The 14,791-nt window shown below is 36.7% G+C and overlaps 1 protein-coding gene across 2 annotated transcripts in view; it reads left to right on the top strand.

Moving 5' to 3' along the window:
• Positions 1-14,791, top strand: part of LOC311083240 (uncharacterized protein) — a 105,606-nt gene that overhangs the window by 35,086 nt on the left and 55,729 nt on the right. The window lies entirely within an intron of this gene.

The following is a 14,791-nucleotide window of genomic DNA, read 5'->3' as shown; positions in this document are numbered from 1 at the left end:
ATTCTACATTAGAATTCAACCAAGCCATGTAATAAATTAAAATATTAAACAAAACGATAAAATAACGTTATTAACCGGTAATGGTAATTTTCAAATGAGAGTTTCTGTTCAGAACAATGAAACATGATTTTTCGGTTTTATTTAAGTTCCTGTTACAAAATTGTTCATATCTGGTTTTAGTTTTCAATCGTTTAACCAGTTTAGAGCCCACAGAATTGGGCTACTTTTACTCTGTTGCTGTGGGTTGTTTTTTTTTAGTCCGCGGGTTGAAGCGACTCCATAGGAACACGTTTTTTTTACCTCCCTTTTGTCGACTTTTAAGCATGCATTCTCGTGGTTGGCTCAAAATGTGAAACTTTGACCAGTTAGGCTGTATATGGATTATCACATCCAAGTATATTACAGAACAGCAACAGGTTTTCTTCTTTTCAATTAGTTTTGGTACGCTAGTGAAGTAACTCCTCTGGGTAACATAAAGCTTGGAAAGAAAATTAACTTATATGTCTTATCGACTTCAGGTCAGTAGATGTATGACGGTGAATATCAGAACTCACAACTAGAACAGTAGAGCTAAAGTCACTCAGCCGACTCTGCCCCGGTTCAGACATGACTGGCTTAAGAGAAGGCTTCCAGAAGACACTATGGCCTACATTAGGGCATTTTCTTGTATTTGCGAGGGTATTTACAGCATGCAGAAGTGGGACAGTGCTCAGGAGATAACACAGCTCTGTGGACAGCGGAGGGAATCTCTGTTTTTTTTTTCTTGAACGACCATGCAATACAAACAGAGGCAGATATCAACATGCCGTTACATTTAAATATACCAACATGTGCAAATCATGTGCAAACAGACTCACTTGGAGACCAATAGAAATCCCACTGTAAGTACAAACAACAATTCAATGGTTAGTCTGACTTTCTGACTTTGTTTGGCACAAGAAGTGATGCACCGATTGCATTGTCAAGGTTGGATATGCGGAAATGTTTAAAAGATTTAAAAGGTATGATGGAGGTGACGATTTTCAGTAAATCACATCTTCAATGCATAAAGCTTTTTATATGACTTGAAGACAGAATATAAAAGTCATATGGACTACTTTTTTCCTCTTTAGAGCTTGACAGGCAAATTCACCTGCATGTTACATGGAAAACAAAAACATGAAGAACATCTTTTATGCTCCATGGAGGAAAGAAAGATTTGAAATGAGGGTGAGTAAATGATAGAGTTAAGTAGCAAATGTAAAAATGACACATTTTTATTTTATGTCGACTTGTTTATTTAATCTTTTCATGTTAACGGTATGGAAATACTCTGAATGTATAACTGCTGTTTGTCCATCCAAAAAAAAAAAAAAACTCTTTACTTTTGATGTGCACCTCATATTAGATTCTGTGACTGTACAAAAGCGCATGTGTATTTATAGTGGAGCAAGGCTTCATAAACCCAGGTTAAAAGCAATGCTAACCCCCTTTCAGAAATTAAAAGCGTGAAACCTGACTCAACATGAGTCCTTAACTGAATTTCAAAAGAATGTAAATCCAACATTTTATCGTAGTGGAAAAAGCCATAGAAAGTAATGATTTTAAGTGTGGATCATTTGAGGCAGTTTGCTTCATGTGGCCTATAATGCACACAAAGTTGTTTGCTGTAGCTGATGAAGGCCTGAGAATTACCACTTTCTTGTTCCTTTGAGAATGCTCAAATGTAATGTGCAAAATGAGCTCCTAATTGCTGTGTAGTATTGCTCGCTTGCTTTGTTTGTGACTCCTATTTTTGTAATAACATTGAGAATGTCTATCAGGAGTCTTAGAAAAGGTAGAATGAAAAACAAACTGTGTTTTTTTTTTTGTAATGCGTGACCAAACACAGCTTGAACTATTATTGTTGATATTACTGCACATTTTCACTCTCACTACTGTGTATAACTTAGTCCTTCTTTTCCATGGATAATCTTTCTAGTTTAATGTCAGGTTTAGCAAGTTTTCCATGCATTCTACCTTTTTTTTTCTTGCATTAAACATTTAAAATCGAATTGGTTGTAATGGTCTTTTCATTGAAATGATCTGTTTTCTGATTGTAAAAAAGAATCCCTCTTAAGACATTTCCAAGCAATAGAGTTATGAAACTCTAGATGGTTCAGGCTGATGGATTCTTAACGTCTGCTTGCAATCACACCATTCTCAATATGGCAAGCTGATTGGTTCCTGCTGTATCAGTAGCCAATTAAAAACCTTAAATACTTGGTCAACATTTGCTTTAGCAGTTACACCGCTTATTTCAGAAACCCTCCACCTTCCCCAGCTCCGGGTAATTCATGTATACTTTATTGTACAGCAGCAGCATGTCTTACTTACTAAAAGCAGAGTGTATAGCAGTGTGTGTATTGGCTGTACTTGTTATGCAGCAGCAGCGTATCAGATCTATTCTGCCAGGACCAAACAACATTGTCATATCCATTACCATGCCAAACACTCTGAGAGTGGTCATGACAGAAATCTGAATTGAGTGAGTGTTCACCACCGTCATTAAATGTTGTTGTGTGCTACAGAGTGTTCCTTTCTTGCTTTTACCTCCCACACCTTTGGGGCTTTTGCATTTTTGGACCATAAGGCCTCGTCCAGGATCAGTTTCCTCAACCTCAGTCCTGACGGAATCAAGAGGAGGAAACTGATCCGGGATCAGTCGATCCAGGGTTATTTTACATCAACACAGATGGTGGTGGGTGAGGAGGCTGTTATCCGAGCCTGGCGTGAGGCTCACTCGAGCCACGTCAGAGAACACAAACAAGGCCGTGGATCAGCTAGGCTCCTGATACCTCTAAGCTCCTGGCTTACTCAGCCATCAGAGTTCTGGAGCGGCCAACAGAACAGATTGGATAATCAGACGCCGCTGCTGTCAGATGTAATCGAGCACAAATGTGAGGTTTAATGGATAATTTTGTTTGGTTAACACAATTCGCCCATCTGGAAATGTGGTCAGCGCTCTGTACGCGTGCAATGTTTTTTTTGTTGTTTTTTTTAGAAACATTGTAGAAATGCATTGAAGAAGAACGTGTCTGAGACCACATTGAGAATCTGGGATGCTCTTTCATTAATACCTGAGCAGAAAGTAATATACAAAAATTATTATGTAAAGTAAAGATGAAATGTTTGAAATGATGCACTAAAATGACAAACTTCAGCTTTAACTCATTTTGTATAGACGGTCAAATGTTTTATTGAAGTCATGCTGGAGAATGTCATATCATCAGGGGTTGATCATGTCAGTTATTATTAATGTACATTTTTCAGTTCTTTTAATTGAAATTGATAACACTTTACTATTTGTTAACATTAACTAAGATTAATATATGCTAATATAACTAATGTGGTTAACTATGTTAATTATAACATTTACTAATACATTAATACGTTGTCTCTGTTAATATTATTTAATGGACATGAGCTAACATGAAGAGATGTATTTTTTATTAACTAACATTAACAAAGATGAATTAATAGTACAGCAAATGTATTGCTCACTGTCAGTTAATGCAACTATAAGGTCCCATTAACTATAATGAGACCTTATTGTAAAGTGTTTCCATTTAAATTGTTATGCTGCTTAAATATTTTGCAAATAAAAAGTTGACAAGTTTGAATTTGATTGCAAAATTGCATGTGGTCTCAGAGTTTTGATTCCCATTACATGTGACTAAGATCAGACTTGACTGTTCCTGAAGTAGCCAGTGATTTTTATGTATTCTTTTAGCACTACATTTTTGTTTGTTTTCTCCTTGAAAATCTTGAGTTCCAATAGCTCGTTCTGTCAGTGTGTTTTGTTTGAGAGCAATAAACAGCCCTTCGTTTGACACTCTCCCTCCCACCCGCTAAACATGACTCAGTGCGCTGTAGTCTAGATCTCAGCAGGACACAGGCTCAGAGTTAACATTTCAAAGTTAACACCTGCATATTAGGAAACTCTCTCTCTTTCTCCCTCCTTTAAAATGCCATGCTTGCACAGATATTCATTTCAATGGCTGCTCAACCAGCTTACAGTTCCACGAAATGACTAACCAACATTTGAGGACTGAGGATGTTGCGATATAAATGCTGTCATGTTCATTTCCTTCAGAAGTTATATATGTGTTTGTGTGTGTGTGTTTATGTATATCGGTCAATATAATTATTTATTATGAGTAAAACAATATATATCTACATGTATATACAGTGTACATACAGTGTACATATACATACAAAAAAATGCATATGTGTGTGCATTATATTTATATATATATACACATATGCACTGTATATACTATATATATAATGTATATATGTATATACAAATATATATAATGTTCATTTAAAATATTAATGTACATACATTATTCATAATAAATTATTTGTAATGTATTTATTGGTTATGTAAAATTGCACATTCAGTGATTAAATATCACTGTTCATTTAGTTTATTTTGTGAAAAACAATGTGGAAGACTTCCTTGATTATTTTTCAACTAGGTTTTTTTTCCAGTTTTTTATTTATTTATTTTACTTCTTGCATTAAACATTTAAAATCTAATTGGTTGTAATGGTCTTTTAATTGAAATGATCTGTTTTCTGATTGTAAAAAAGAATCCCTCTTAAGACATTTCCAAGCAAATGCATTCCTACTGAGAAATGCATCAAATAGAAAGATATCCATACAAACAAAAAATAAATCAAATATCGACATTCATCTAGTAGCCACAGTCTGGCTATAAATTGATATTATATAAACTGCATTTCTTCGCTGAGCCTCTACCGCCTGTGATAACAGCAGAACCCTTTAATCTGTTTGGTGAAATGGTTTGCTCTATTGATCCATAGTTCGGATGAATAGATTCAGGCTTGATTCATTGCCACCAGGCCCTGTTTGCACTTCCTAAATGGTGTTTATCTTGTGGCTGTCATGTGGTGTAACTGCAGGTTTACATAAGAGGAGCCAAGGAGTATGAAGTCAATTACCCTGCACCTCCATATCCACTTTACAACACTGAGGTTATTTATCTGGATAGTGACTCCTTTAAGTCAGAAATAAGTCAGACAGGGTATGAAAGAGAAACTGAGAGCAGTGAATACAGATACAGTACATCTAAAAAGGATTGCTTCAGATGCTGCATAGTGATACTGGTGATGCATATGTGATAAATTGCCATTGTTTTAGGCTATGGTAATGCAGCCGTTTTCATTTTTCTTTGAAGCATTTACCTTTTTACAGTAGGTCATCCCTCTTTTTTTTTTTTTGTATTGGTGGTCCTTACAGATTTAGCAAACTTCTGATATTCTGTCCACAAAAGTATAGCTAAATCAGAAAGACAAATACACAAACCTAGCCAAAACACACTCAGGCAGGCTTTCTGTGAATGTCAGTACAAATGAAATTTGCCTAACCAAAGATTTATTCACTTACAATGTTTGAGCTGTATTTAAAAGTGCTGTTTTCTTCAAAAACTCAATCAAGATTTACAGAGCGACACAGGGATGATGTCAAAACCCAGAAGAATAATTTACCCCTGTTCCCCTAAGGGTTTAAAGTGTTTTTTAAAAATTATGATTAAAATCAGTGGCGTCAATTTACCAAAAGCCAAGGTATGGCAGACTCTGATGACGTCAACCAATCTTACTCCCTCGACGTGATGGATTAATCAGATATAGCTCTGATCATAAGTTTTGCAATGTAGGAAATATAACACTTATGAAAAACAAAAACATGAAAAAAAAAATATAACCAGTAGATGGAATTTATTTTTTAGACATTATCAAATCACTATTATAACATTTACAAAACTATTTTTTGTCACTTATAGTGAAGTATAGGAAAAGCCACAAAATCTAATGAAAAACAGAACCTTTTCTTCAAATTGCGTATGAAATTACACAGTAAAGAGCGCTTCCTTTTACAATCACTGAAACTATTAGCAGTTCAGCTAAAAAAAAAAACCGTTTTAAACAATAAATCTGACTAATCATTACAATGAGTTATTTATTTACATTGTGTCTTCGCATTGTTGATTAAAATGAGAGTATTTGTGCGTGTGTAGAACTTAGTAACCTTTTGCCAAACAAACTCATTCAGCATTTTGAGCAATTCTCTCTACTGGTAACTTAAACACCATGTTGTCATTATTTTCAACAGAAATGCCTGTGACACACAGCAAAATCACGTTATAAATAGACACATATGCAGCGCCGTCGAACCAACATGACACAAATATAACAACCGAATCGCTTTAATTTACTTGCTTTTCTCTTTTATTCAAAAATGACAAATTATATGTTACACGTAATAATTTAACTCTGTTAATCCTGCAATAAAAATATATTACTTTGCATTGAACTGATCAGACAGCCGCCTCACCCTGCCATACCCAATTGACGCCCCTGATTAATATAAAGCCTGTTGTAAACAACTCGACGATACTTTTATGTTTTGTACTACAATGTAAATTACACACACCCATACCAAAAACGTGAATTTTGAAGCTGTTATGTTTATTTTTGTTTCTAATAAGTAGCTAGATAAGACTACGTGGGGTGTGAGTTTGTGCAGAGTACTTGTAGAAAAAAAAGCCAAGTCAAGTTTACCACAGGCCTTATTTTACTCATAAATTGAAAAACCCCCATTATAAAACCCCATAGGAAAATCTCAAGGGAACTAGTGGCAAATTAATCTTCCAGGTATTGACGGCAAATAATGTTTCTGATTGTATTGATTGGCTAAAAAGCATAGGCCATGACCCTGGATTTTTTGATTGACAGGCACAGAATGTTTCTGATTGGCTAGTTTCCAATATCTAATATCTGTAGGGAAGTAGTAGGGACATTTTATGTGATGTAATGTGTGCATATATTTGATTGTCACCTTCGATGCCATTGACTGTGTGAACATGACTTTAAACATGCTTTTATTGACCAGTTTTTATTTGAAATATGCTGTCAAAATCTTCTTTTTTTTTAATACAGTGGTGTTTGTTTATTTATTTGTATCATTGTATTATTTCATTTTGTTCATTTCATTATTTCATGTTCCAAAAAATAGCTTACATTATTGTAATGTGATAACAGAAAGTGGCCAGCACTGCAATGTGAGAATGTATAAAAAATTAATTAATCAAATAGAAAACAATCCATCATTTGTTTCCAGCAGTCAACGGCACCTTGCAGGGCTTTCTGAAATGTATAAAGCAAGGTTAAATGTCCAAGCAAAATCACTCCAGAGACATATGTTTACCCAACAGTTAGTGTGGTTTAGGGGGCAAACAAACACACACTGATGCTCCCGCTGAGGCGGTAAAGACACCGTAATTAATCACACATGCCCCAAAGGCATCCGTTTAGTGCTCGTTTCTTCCTCAACAACTGCCACCAAGAAAGTTTCATCCATTTCCATTTTGTTTAGTTAGTTGTTTTGTAGCACATCGCCAAAGGATTTCATTACGCTGCTTTTGATCGCCAAAACATGGAGTAAAGCACATTAACAGTCACTTGATTACACAGAGATTATGGTCTGCAGTCAATAACCATTGTGCCCTACAGCAATGCGCTTAGTTCCAAGGGGACGGTCCCTGCAATTAGTGTGCTGTACACCGCTTTCAATAAAACACACCTGATAAATGGCGAATAACTAAAAATCTTTACAGCATTAACTGTGATACACTAGCTAGAGAGTCTCTTGGCTTCCAAAGAGACGATTCATTAGCGCGGCCTCAAATATTTGATGCTAAACAGGGCAGAATTTTTCTGTGTCCTTGAGATGAGAGGATGCAGTTTTGGTTTTGGTTTGGTGATGTCTTGTTTTTTTTGCTTTTTTTTTGCAATTTATCTTGTCAATTGCCACAGACTAAACAACTAAAATGCATTGGAAATTGTGCACATACAATGCACACTTTCTGTTTGCTTATACACACTCGAAGGACGAGTCAAAGTTCTGTGGAATTGCAGCATGTCACAGATGTTGTCGAGAGCTTAAATGGAATTTAACCTGGAATGTTCCTTTTAAAAGTTGAATCTAGATTCAATTTCTTGCACAGCATCCAAGACACAACATGCTTTTCAGCAATGATTTTGCAGTTTTGCTTTTTCTCATTCAAATTGACGTTAAAGTCATTCACACTGTAAATATCATATTGACATTAGTCAGAAAGTAAACAGGTTGACGTGCCGTTATTCAGCTGACTGAATAAAGGAGCAGAGGTTGATGATTCCCGGATTGTTGATGTGAGGTGATAAACTGATACTCAACCTCATCTGTTTATTTCAGAGTGCTCCTCATTCATTTCACTCTTACAAACCAGACTGAAAAAGCCAAGTGAGGGATGGAAAGAGGGATTGACCAAAGTCAGTAAGGATAAGATTAGGATGCTACATTAGCATGCTTGTCACATGGGCTGCTGACTGTAAACATGTGGCCAGTTGGTTTCTGCACCAAGAGCAGCTTACGGTCTAGTGCACACGGTTTACTGTTACTTCACAGTAGTATTTTTACAAAACAGATAGATCTGGTCTCGGATGCTGATTGGTAGGGTTGGGTACCGTTTGAATTTTAGCGATTCCGATTCTGATTGATTCCCAGTTTCGATTTTGTAAAAAAACATGTTTATTCTGTGCCTTTTTGCAAAACATTCTGTTGCAGCTGAAAACCATGAAGAAAAATATGCAGCCTATAGAACATTTACACAAGGAACTTTTAGCCTATGGTTTCATAAAAAGGCTGGACTCTTTTTTTTGCTGAACTGCTTTATAGATGAAATGAACTAATTTAATAATTGATGATCTTTACAACGGAACTGAATCAACTAACTGCAGCTGAACAACAGCCGAAATGCATCATTTTCCTTTTATCACTGTAAAGCTGCTTTGAAACAATCTGTGTTGTATAAAGCGCCATAGAAATAAATGTGACTTGACTTTGATTAACATTAAAAACACAGACGGCAGCAGGTTTTTTACGACCTAATGCACGGATCCAATATACATGCGTTATCTTCTCAACCGACTGTTTATGGGAATATTTGTACATTAATATGTCTATTCAAGTGCAAGAAGACGCGAAAGAGAACTCTATTCAGTATTCGTGCACTATATGAGAGGCAGCTTTCTATGCTCGCGCTTCGGATGTGTGCTCACAGAAAACAGTGTGCGAGTACAGAAGTGAGTTCTCTTTCGCATCTTCTTGAACTTGAAAAAATCACATTAAAATGTGCACACAGGAATTGATGAGCGGAATCGAAAGTTTAATTTTATAACAAGTATTACTGTCGGAATAAATTTAGTTGACACTGCATCGTCTTTTATTTGCAGTCTCTCTGAAAAGCCTGCGCCAATGGGTGTCTTGTTTAAAAACGAATCTGCAGTAAAATGAAGCAAACAAACGAACAGTGTCTTACTGACTCGATCTGACTGGAATTTCTTTCTTTTCTTTTAAACTTCATCCATGCTGTCTTAATGTTAGAATCACAAGGAAGACAATGCAAAACATCTTGTATTCCTCAGAGGCGTCTCTGTCGTTTTGTTGCTCAAGTAATCCTGTGTTTGCGTGAATTGGTGGGCGAGGCTAAAGAGGCAGTGATGTAGAATAGGCGTTGATCTTCTGCAGAGGCGGTCTTTCGTCACGCTACGACGTCATTATGTGATCAAATCTGAAACTAGTCATTTTCTGAGCTTGGTTTCAACAAAAGCTGTTTTTGGACTAACAAGGAAGTTTTAAGTTCTGAAACGTATAGGATGTTTTTATAGTATGATGACCTCTTATATGTCAAAAGCTCAAGGAAAAATGTATTTCTCAATTCATGACCCCTGTAATACGTCAGAATAACCAGATGTATGGAGTTGGTTATGTGATGCATATGTCATAAATGTATTAGTTTACTAATCACTCACTATGATAAAAGTGTTTTGAGGCCATCATGACATATTATTGTGTAAGGAAAAAGGACGAAAATAAGTCTTTATTAATCTACAACCTGCCCCATAATCATCATTTGTATGCAAAGTAATGTTGTTGGCGTTTTACTGCCACTAGTGTTCATTTCAGCTGGAAACTGCAGTGGATTGTATGTATAAGTTCCTTTTTGCTGTGGCATGCATTTCCAATGAGGCTGTTTGGTTTAGAAAAGCAAAAAGGCTCTTGAGGCCGTGCAGTGTTTTGAATGTAGTCACAGCTAAAAGGTTTGCAGACTCTACTGTGCATCATGACTAACAGCATCCTTTAGCTGTAACTATATTCATGCATCTTGTTGAGGACAGGTGCTATTACTTTTCTAAGCGATTTATGCCTGGCACATGATAAAATGGGTGAAACAAATCCCTTACATGATGTGTGATTGTGGGTCCCGAGCCATATAAAGAAGTGAGAATGTCATGGAAACTTGAAGATGGGCTCTTTTGACTTGGGCCAGTTATAGCAACCACGTTGCAACCGGCTGGAAGCCACTTCGAACACCTTAGCAATTTCATTACAACACCCTGGCAACCACCTACAAGACTATAGCCTCATAATAGCAAGTTTTGCTCAGGCAAGTGACAGTCACTCCAGCGGGAGTTATTCTCTATTTCAGTGTCATTGTTTCTGAACTCCCTGAAACGCCTCAATTGTATTTGAAACTGGTGGTTATGGTGAGGGACGTGACATTTCCCGAACATTCTCGAAGCTCTTGACCAATCACAACACACTGGTCCAGCTGACCAATCAGAGAGCACATTAAGCTTTTCAGAAGGAGGGGCTTCATAGAGACAGGAACTAAACAGAGCGTTACTGACAGACTGTGAAGAGAGGAGCTGCAACAATGGAGAATATGCAAAAAATGTTTTTTTTATTTTATTTTTACATTTACATTTAGTCATTTAGCAGACGCTTTTGTCCAAAGCGACTTACAATTTAGGACTAAATTAAGCGAGTCATCGTGAAGAGGCAAAAACAATGCAAGAAGTGCTCAAAATATGAAGTTCAGGAATTGTTCAGAGAAGCAGAAGCCCGATAAGGGAGGATTAAAGAAAAAGGAAAGAAATGTTTTTATTTTTATTTTTATGAGGTTAAGTGCTCACGGAAGAGATGAGTTTTCAGTTGTCTTGAATGTTGTCAGGGATTCTGTATTCCGGATGAGGGTGGGGAGAGCATTCCACCAGCATGGAACCGTGAATGAGAATGTTCTGGAAAGTGATTTTTATTCAATCATGAAAACCTTAGACCCCAAAAACAAAACCATGAATTTGAAAAAAGGCATTATAACTCCCCTTTAATACCTCAATTTCTGTATGCATATAGGTTAACTGAATGACACACTACAGGTTATTTGCTTTAGTCCTATATACAATGCAATGCATCCATCTCTAAATGTCCATTTTATGCCATAAAAAAGCCCAAATTGCATGCTTTTATATACTGTAAAAATAGCATGCAGTACTGAGTATACATTTTGTGTAGAAAGCAGTCTGGAACAGTATATAATGTGATTTCTAATGCCATTCCCAGTGTCCCTGAGGCAAATGTATATGTAATTTAGCTAAAGTAAGTTTAGCACCAGGTTTTCTGAGTTTTGATGCACTACATTGGTGGCATTACATTGCTGTCCATCACACTCAACAGTGAGCTTGTTGACTGCATGTTTGTCAAACCTGACAGCATGTCTCCTCCGGGGCTCAGTTGAGCAGAGAAAAATACGTTTGCCCAAACTCTCAGACGTGTCCATTTCTAAACTGTGCTGCCTCCTGGGTTGTCCATAAACTTTTGCTGTGATGTAATCCATGAGCTTCTGTTTTTAGAAGCTTCATTTTTTTTTTAAGCTTGCAAACAATAACAATCTGATTTGCGTATACATGAGATGGGTAACACAGCATACTTACAAAGATTGCCTTGATCCTGCTCTTATAAACTGCTTGGATCGGCATCTTTCTTCGTAGATGCCCCCTATTTATAAACTGTCAGCTTCAAAGCGTGCCGGAAAACTCTGGAGAGCTTGTTTTACTCTGCAAGATTGCCCAAGAGAGACTCACTGTTGCATTTCAAACAAAGACTTAATTGCTTCATTTTAGTTTTGTTCTTAGTTGAAAATGCTTGAAGCGCTTACGTGTTTAGAAATGACTCAAATTAACATGCATGAAAAAAGTAGCACAATATGTTTGTGCTTGTAAAGACAAATGTTCTGAATTGTAAGTGTGAACAGAACAATTATTTTGCTTTTCATAGAAATAAATTCATTAAAAATAAATCATTATGCATCGAGGTTATGCATATTTCATGATTTCATAGATGCGAACCAAAATCACTGTTCACAGAAAAGATGCTTGAATGGGTAAATCAATAATTTTTAACCACTGGAAAGACAAGAACTACGAAAATGCATTCTTCTACTAAATGTGTGCGAGCCTAACTTCTTCATAATGAAAGCAACATGACAGAAAACAACAGAAAGAGGATAATGGCATAATTTCGAGTCATTACAATTGCACCATCAAAGATGATTAGTCTTCTTTATAAAGATGCGTTCAGGAATCTTTAGCATGTGGAGTGGAGCTCTGCATTATGTGATTATGATTTGTAAATGGGTTCTCACTTAATTTTATTCTCTTGTTGGTTTTTAGTTTGTGTCTAAAGTACCTCTTAAAACAAGTCACTTCACTCTTATTTTGTACTGTAGTCATTAAATGGGTGCTTGACTATGTCTAAGCTCTTTTGAATTTGAACTTTTTGAATCAACTGACCACGTAAAACAGCTGTGTGAAGATGTGGTAACTCTATGCGTGAACATCTGCTCTACAGCTGTATTCAGTTAACCAGGAAAAGATGGATAATTCATTCAACCTTACTCACAAATCCCTGTAGCGTCTCTCTCGGAGTAATTAACACTGAAAGGTCATTGCAGAGACCGGATCTAAGAATACTTGGGGTGATTTTCAGATGTTCTTGTGAAGTATGTCATTAATCAATCCCCTGCTCATTTGGCGGGTGTCACCGTATTTCTTAATCGAGCATTTGTTGTGTTTCTGAGCAAAAAGAAACTTCGCGAAAAGTGAATGATTTCGCAAAATTGTCAATCGTGCCTGTGCAAAAGTTACCATATTAAGATGCTACTCTGTACAAATCAACTTTCTAGTTTTTGGACATTTTGAGTGAATTACACAAAAACAACAGAGCATCAATTGTTGTCCCAACTAGTTGTCTGAACAAAGAATTTTAAATTGAACAATATTGCTGCAATGTTAACCGAACATGTCCCTTCCCGGTCACCGACCCGTAGCCTTTAATGAGCAATAGCTCAACTTATTCAAGATTCATTCATATTATAATTCATCTTTTGATTGTTATTTTCCGTTGAAAGGGTCACGGCTTCTGAGGAATTAAATTGTCGGGGCTGTTTATTATTTCACCACATTCCTCTTTTATTTTGGCTACTTTAACATTATGACCACACACACACACACACGCACACACTGGTCCGCTATCTTTGTGGGTACTCTCCATAGACGTAATGGTTTTTATACTGTACAAACTGTATATTCTCTCCCCTTACACTAACCCTACCGCTAAACCTACCCATCACAGAAAGCATTCTGCATTTTTACATTTCCCCCCAAAAACACCCATCATTCTGTATGATTTATAAGCTTGTTTCCTCATGGGGGCCTCAATTTATGTCCCCACGAGTATAGAAAAACACGTGCACACACACACACACACACACACACACACACACACACACACACACACACACACACACACACACACACACACGCACGCACGCACGCAGGCTTTGTTGTGGTAATGACAAATGACTAGGCTGTCCCCTGTGAACGAATTAAGGTGAGACTTTAAACGGCTTTTAATGAGACCGTTGGCTTTATTGTGTGTGTGTGTGTGTGTGTGTTTGTGTGTGTGTGTGTGTGTGTGTGTGAGAGAGAGAGAGAGAGAGAGAGAGAGAGAGAGAGAGAGAGAGAGTGTATGTGTGTGTGTTTGCATGTGAGAAGAGAGCTAGACCGATGACCTTTAAAAACATTTTACTTTGATGTTAAATCTGTCCACAATTGATAGATAGATAGATAGATAGATAGATAGATAGATAGATAGATAGATAGATATCTAAAAAAAAATCTGATTATTTATTTTTTGTAGAAATATAGTTGTTTTGTGTAAAGTGCAGGCATTTCTAAATATATAGCATGTTTGGTAAAAAAATAAATAAAAAATAGATAAACCCTCTCTATGATTGATTCCCATCTGTGGATTATTTAAGCGCTGCTCAAGTGCCTCAGGATTACCATCAGCTCTTTAATTCCAGAAGCCGAGAGGAGAGGAGGAAGATTCCGGAAATCTGTGATGTGTAATTAGTCCCCATTGTGCCGAGCTGCTAAATCAGGCTAGCATTGTTATCCCACGTGAGACTCGGGCGGCGTATGTAACACCGTATACATGCATACAGTCTTCCTGTCACCTTAAACGCAGAGATGACACGCTTTTAATTCATCAGAACCTTGCGTCTGTGTGAAATCATATGCATCGCTGTAATATACTGTAAAACGAAGAGGTGAAGTGGGTAATTCTTTCAATGCTAATATACTTTCTCCCAGCGTAATGTGCAGAGACAACTATAACTAATCCATTTGTAGGTTGACTTCCTGAAGAGGTCTGTAATACCTGCTTGAACCATATTGCAAACTTACTGTTCTCCAAATATGCCTTCAGTCTCACATTCACAATATAAAAACACACAAAGGACTGTTTTAATTAAGCAGAATGATAGTATAGTCCTGTTAGCTGTGAGTCACTCTTACAT

The sequence above is a fragment of the Abramis brama genome (assembly GCF_963993115.1).
Source record: "Abramis brama genome assembly, chromosome: 5".
Lineage (NCBI taxonomy): Eukaryota > Metazoa > Chordata > Actinopteri > Cypriniformes > Leuciscidae > Abramis > Abramis brama.
Note: the sequence above shows the minus strand (reverse complement) of the source record. Positions and strands in the feature narration are given on the sequence as shown.